The sequence below is a fragment of the Canis lupus genome, chromosome X, assembly GCF_048164855.1.
Source record: "Canis lupus baileyi chromosome X, mCanLup2.hap1, whole genome shotgun sequence".
Lineage (NCBI taxonomy): Eukaryota > Metazoa > Chordata > Mammalia > Carnivora > Canidae > Canis > Canis lupus.
The window spans coordinates 24,197,119-24,203,854 of NC_132876.1; the positions used below are offsets into that span (position 1 = coordinate 24,197,119).

Here is a 6,736-nt window from a genome sequence, read left to right on the forward strand (position 1 = left end):
GGATGCTAAGGTTGCCTTGTTTCATGGATACACATAGATAATAGCCACATAAGGGCAACTAACCCAGAAAATGACTGAAAGGCTGGAAGGACAAACATTTCATAGTTAATCATAGAAAGGATGTTGCATCAAAAAGGGTAGGAGGAGCAGAAACATGGTTGGGAAACATACTACTAAGAAGACTAACCACAAACGAGAGGGATACCATAAGCACAGAGAAGGGAGAGGACCAGATCCTTCCACGACACTCCAGACACTGAACTAGGAAGACAAGTCCCCATAACATTTGGCTTTATAAACAAGGGTGGCTTAACGTCATGAGTTTTTACAATCAGCAAGGATTAAGTCAGTGCATTTTAAAAATTAGCAGGCTTAGCTCAAGGAGAACTAGAGGGCATTAGGAAACTGAGACCCTGCCCTTAAAGAGGCAGCAAAACAAACAAATGCTACAAGATACAACTGTAGAAGCAGCAATTTGAAAAGTACATTTAGGAGATTTATTTACCAATCTGGGGTTAGACATCTGATATGTTGCTAGCCCTACACACTAATAAAAACCTCTTGGGGGCAGCACAGGAGGAAAACTCTGCAGTTCAGTGTCACTGAAACCCTGGCAGATGGACAGGGGACAGGCATTTGGTTTCACTGCTGGCTCTGCCAACCAATGAAAGCCTCTCAGGACAGTGCACAGAGAGCTCCCCATAGTTAGTTATGTGTGACCACAACCCCGAAACAGGCTGAAACCAGGAATCTGGTCTGACTGATCATTCTACCCAACTATAAGCCCACAGCATTCCCAGACTGACTTCTTAACAGCCTATGAACCAAACCTGCCCAGAAGCACCTGGTTCTGGTAAACAGGAGACATTGCACTACAGGCATGACAGGACCTCTTCATAAGGCTACCACTTTCAAGATCAGGGACGTAGTTAACTTTCCTAATACATAGAAACAAATATAGAATTACACAAAATGAGAAGAAAGAGAAATATGTCCCAAATTAAAGAACAAGACAAAACCAGAGCAAAAGAGCTAAAGGAAATATAAGCAAAATGCCTGATAAAGAATTCAATTTAATGTTCATAAAGATACTCACTGGACTTAAGAATGGAGGATCTCAGTGATACCTTTTTAACAAAGAGATAGAAAATATAAGAACCAGTCAGAGATGAAGAACTCAATAGCTGAAATAAAAATACACCAGATGGAATCAGTAGCAGATCAGAGGTGGCGGAAGAATGGTTCAGCAATCTAGAAGACAGAGTAATAGAAAGCAACCGAGTTGACTAGCAAAATAAAATAAAATAAAATATGAAAATAGGTTAAGGGAATTCAGTGACATTGAGCATAATAACATTCACATTATGGGGATCCCAGAAGTAGAGGAAAGTGAAAAGGGAGCAGAAATTTTATTGAAGAAATAATAGCTGAAAACTTTTTTAATTAGAAGAAGGAAACAGACATCCAGATCCATGAGATACAGAGAGCCCTCAGCAAAATCAAACCAAGGAGGTCCACACTTACATAATAATTAAAATAGCAAAAATTAGTGATAAAGAGAGAATTTTAAAAGCAATAAGAGAAAACAGTTACATACAAAGGAAACCCTGTAAAGCTATCAGCTGATTTTTCAGCAGAAACTTTGCAGGTCAGAAGAAAGTGGGATAATATATTCAAAGTGCAGAAAGAAAAAAACCTATAACCAAGATTCCTCTCCCAGCAAGGCTATCATTCATAATACTAGGGGAGATGAAGATTTTCACCAACAAGCAAAAGTTAAAGGAGTTCATCATCACTAAAGCAGCCTGACAAAAAAAATGTTAAAAGGAATTCTTTGAGTGGAAAGAAAAAGGCCATAATCAGGAGTAAGAAAATTAAGGGAAAATATTCCACAGGTAAATTCAAACAATAAAGCAGTAGATTAATCACTTATAAAACCAGTGCAGAGGTTAAAGCACAAAAGTTATAAAATCAATTATGTTTATAAAAATCAGTCAAGGGATTCAGAAAATAAAAGGATATAAAATATGACATTATATGCATAAAGCATATGGGAAAGGAGTAAATATTTAGTGTTTTCAGAATAGATTCAAACATAAATGACCATCAATTTAATCAATTTAATATAGGTGGCTATATGCATAAGGCAGTATATATGAACCTAATGGACAAATATAAAATCTGAAATAAATACATAAAATATAAGGAGAAAGATAGCCAAATATACCACTTATCTATCCCAACAAGTGTCCTATTTAATACCCATCACCCATTTAGCCCATTCCCCCACCCTTATCCCCTCCAGAAACCCTCAGTTTGTTCTCTTAACTATAGAGTCTCTTGTGGTTTGCCTCCTTCTTTGTTTTATCTTATTTTATTTTTCCTTTCCCCTATGTTCATCTGTTTTGTTTCTTAAATTCCACTATGAGTAAAATCATGATATTTGTCTTTCTCTGACTGACATATTTTGCCAATAGACTATACTCTAGTTCCATCCACATTGTTGCAAATGGCAAGATTTCATTCTTCTTGATAGCTGAATCATATTTCATTATATATATATATGTATATATATATATATCACATTGAAATGGTTTAAATGCCATTTGTCAAAAGATATAGGGTGATTAAATGCATAATAAAGCAAGATTCATCAGTATGCTGCCTACAAGAGACTTACTTCAGACCTAAAGACACATGCACATTGAAAGTGAAAGGATGGAAAAATATTTATCATGCAAATGGAATCAAAAAGAGAACTGAAGTACCAATACTTATATTGGACAAACGACTTTAAAACAAAGAGTATGAAACAATACAAAGAAGGACACTATATCCATCAGGAGGGTATAACAATTGTAACTATTTATGCACCCAACATGGGAGCACCTAAATATATAATGCAACTATTACCAAACATGAAAAAAGAAATTGATAGTAGTACAATAATACTAGAGGACTTTAACACTTCATTTGCATCAATGAACATATCATCCAGACAGAAAATCAATAAGTAAACAGTGGCTTTGAATGACACACTGGTCCAGAAGGACCTAACATATATATTCAGAGCACTTCATCACAAAACTGGAATAACATTATTTTCAAGTACATATGGAACATTACCAAAAATAGATTATATATTAGGCCATAAAATAAGTTTCAATTCAAAAAGATTGAAATCATATCATGCATATTTTCTGACTACAATGGTACAAAACTAGAAATCGATCATAGGAAAAAATCTGAAAAGAACACAAATACATGCAGTCTAAATAACATGTTACTAAATGATGAATGGGTCAACTAAGAAATCAAATAAGAAATTACAAAAATATATGGAGATAAGTAAAAATGAAAACATAATGGTCCAAAATCTTTGGAATGTAACAAAAGCTGTTCTAAGAAAGATTATAGTAATACAGTCCTACCTCAAGAAGAAGGAAAAATCTCACATAAACTAACCTAACCTTCCACCTAAAGGAACTGGAAAATGAAGAATAAATAAAGCCCAAAGCCAGTAGAAGGAAAGAAATATTATAGCAGAAATAAAGGAAATATATACTAAAAAACAATTTTCCTCCTTAAATAGTTGTTTATTGGCAGTGGGCTGGAAAGAGCAACAGAGTTAGCATATACAGACAACACCACACACCAATGTCACATAGGAGGCAAAAGTGATGGGAAACAGCAACCTGGAGCCCCAGGTGAGGCCCACTCTTCAAGAGTGAGTATTGGAGGGGGTGAGGGATGGAATGTTGAGGGGGCAGCCTTAGAATACCTCCACGTAGTAGGCATGGTTAGAGATGAAGAGGGACTCTGGCTGCAGCCCCGGCCTGACCACTTGGGGTATACCTTCCTTGACAGGTGAGATTGTTGGCCAGAGCTCGCTTGATATACTCCTCCTCCACAGCCTTCAGGTTCTCCTTCTCTCCACCCCAGGCCTTCAGAGAAGAAGCCTGCAGGGTTCGGTTATAGAAAGTCAGGGCCCATGGCTTCAGCAGGGGGCTCTTGTTGATGGCACTGAGATTGGTGGATGCCTCCTCCTCACTCTGGCCTCCCGATAGGAAGGTGATCCCAGTAACAGTGGGGGGCACTGTGTGGCGCAGTGCTGTGACAGTTGCCATGGCAATCTCCTCATGAGAATATTTATGGATGCAGGCGTGGCCTGGGGTTTCCATATTGAGCTTCAGCAAAGTGCCTTCCAGGTTAGATGTGGTGGTCACTCAGAACCATGTAGACAGCAGACAGCGCCTTTTCAGTTACATACTGACAGCACTTCAAGTCATGGTCCCCCATCAGGGAGGAGCTCAGGCTCCACAATGGGCATGAGGCCATTCTGCTGGCAGGTGCTAGCATAATGGGCCAGAACGTTGGCATTTTCCATGATGGCAAGGGCTGAGGTGTATGTTCCCCAATCTTCACCACACAGTGCCATTTGGCAAAGTCAGCCCCATCCTTCTTGTACTGGGCGCAGCGTTCAGACAGCCCATCCAGTCCTTGGGTGGTAGTCTCGCCATTTATTCCTGCCAGGTGTATCACATCTTTGTCCACCTTGATGCCTGCAACACCGCCCTTGGTTTTGATAATTCGGGGGAAGGGATGCCTGTTGTCAGTCTTCTGGTACAATATCTTGTGGAATAGGATGACACCCCAATGCAGAGGTTCATGTGGTCGTAGGCAGTCAGCAGCAGCTGACTGTAGAAGCGCAGGTTCTCCTCCGTATTCTCAGTGCCGATCAATGAAACCAAGTGCTGGTTCTTTGAAATGATCAACAGAATTGATAAACTTTTAATTCAAGTTATTGGAGGGGGGGGGAGAGAGAAAAAACTCATAAAATCAGAAATGAAAGGGACAAAATAACATAAACCACAGAAATAAAAAGAATTATAAGAGAATATTATGAAAAACTATATGACAACAAATTACACAACCTAGAAGAAATGGATAAATTCCTAGAACCATAAACTTTTAATATTTTTTTAAACTTTTAATATTGAATTGCAAAGAAATAGAAAATTCGACCAGAGCCAATTACTAGCAATGAATTTAAATCAGTAATAATAATAATAATAATAATAATAATAATAATAATAAAACTTCCAACAAACATTTTCCAGGACCAAATGGCTTCACAGATGAATCCTCCCAAACATTTAAAGGACAGTTAATATCTATTCTTCTTAAGCTATTCTAAAACACAAAAGAGGAAGGAAAGCTTCCAAATTCACTCTAGGAGACCAACATTACCGTGATACCAAAATCATATGAAGACACTCCAAAAGAGAAAACTAAGCCAATGTCTCTGATGAACATAGATGCAAAAATCCTTAAGAAAATATTGGCATATCAAATCCAGCAATACATTTTAAAAAATCATTCACTACTATGAAGCAAGATTTATTGCCGACTTTTAAGAGTCGTTCAATATTTGCAAAGCAATCAACAATACATCACATTAACAAGAGAAAGTACAAAAACCATATATGATCATCTTAATAGATGCATAAAAAGGATTTCACAGAGCACAATACTCATCCATGATAAAAAAAAAAACTCTCAACAAAGTAGGTTTAGGGGAACATAGCTCAATACCTTAAATGAAAAACCCACAGCTAATGTCATACTCAATGATGAAAAACTGAGAGCTTTCCCTCTGAGATCAAGAAGAAAGCAAGGATGCCCACTCTTACCATTTTTTATAGATATAATAGTGGAACTCCTAGCCACAGCAATCAGATAAGAGAGAGAAATAAAAAGCACCTAAGTTGGTAAGGAAGAAGTAAAACTTTCACTATTTGCAGATGATTTGATATTATATATGGAAAACCCTAAAGACCACCAAATTAATATACAGAAATCTGTTGAATTTCTATACACTAATAAAGTAGCAGAGAATTTAAGAAAATAGTGTCATTTATAATTGTAACAAAAAAAAATACCTAGGAATAAACTTAACCGAGGCAGTGTAAGACCCATACTCAGAGAACTATAAAACATTGATGAAATAAATTGAAGATGACACAAATAAATGGAAAGATATTGCATGCTAATGAATTCAAAGAACTAATATTGTTAAAATGTCCATACTACCCAAAGCAATCTACAAATTGAATACAATCTCTATCATGAGAGATTGTAATTAACAGTGTTTTTCATAGAATTAGAACAAATAATACTTAAATTTGTATAGAACCACAAAAGACCCCAAATACTCAAAGCAGTCTTGAGAAAAAAGAACAAAGCTATAGGTATCACAATCCTAGATTTCAAGATGTACTACAAAGCTGTTTTAATCAAAAGAGTATGACACTGGCACAAAAATATACATGTAGATCAATGGAAAAGAATAGAATCTAGAAATAAACCCACATTTATATTTTAAATAATCTACAACAAAGGAGGCAAGAATATACAATGGAAAAAACTCTCCAGTAAATGGTGCTGGGGAAACTGGATAGCTACATACAGAAGAATAAAAGTGGACCACTTTTTTACAGCATACATAAAAATAAACTCAAAATGGATTAAAGGCCTAAATGTGAGATCTGAAACTATAAAATTCCTAAAAGAAAACATAGGCTGTAATTTCTTTTATATCAGCTATAGAAACATTTTTCTAAATATATTTTATCTGGAAAGGGAAACAAAAGAAAAACTATTGGGACTATAACAAAATAAAACTTTTTGAACAGAAAAAGAAAACATCAACAAAAAAATGGCAATCTACTGAATG

General features: G+C 36.3%; 1 pseudogene; it reads right to left on the reverse strand.

The window, feature by feature from the left end:
- Nucleotides 1–3,772: 3,772 nt before the first annotated feature.
- Nucleotides 3,773–5,625, reverse strand: LOC140628419 (fructose-bisphosphate aldolase A pseudogene; annotated as a pseudogene).
- Nucleotides 5,626–6,736: the final 1,111 nt, after the last annotated feature.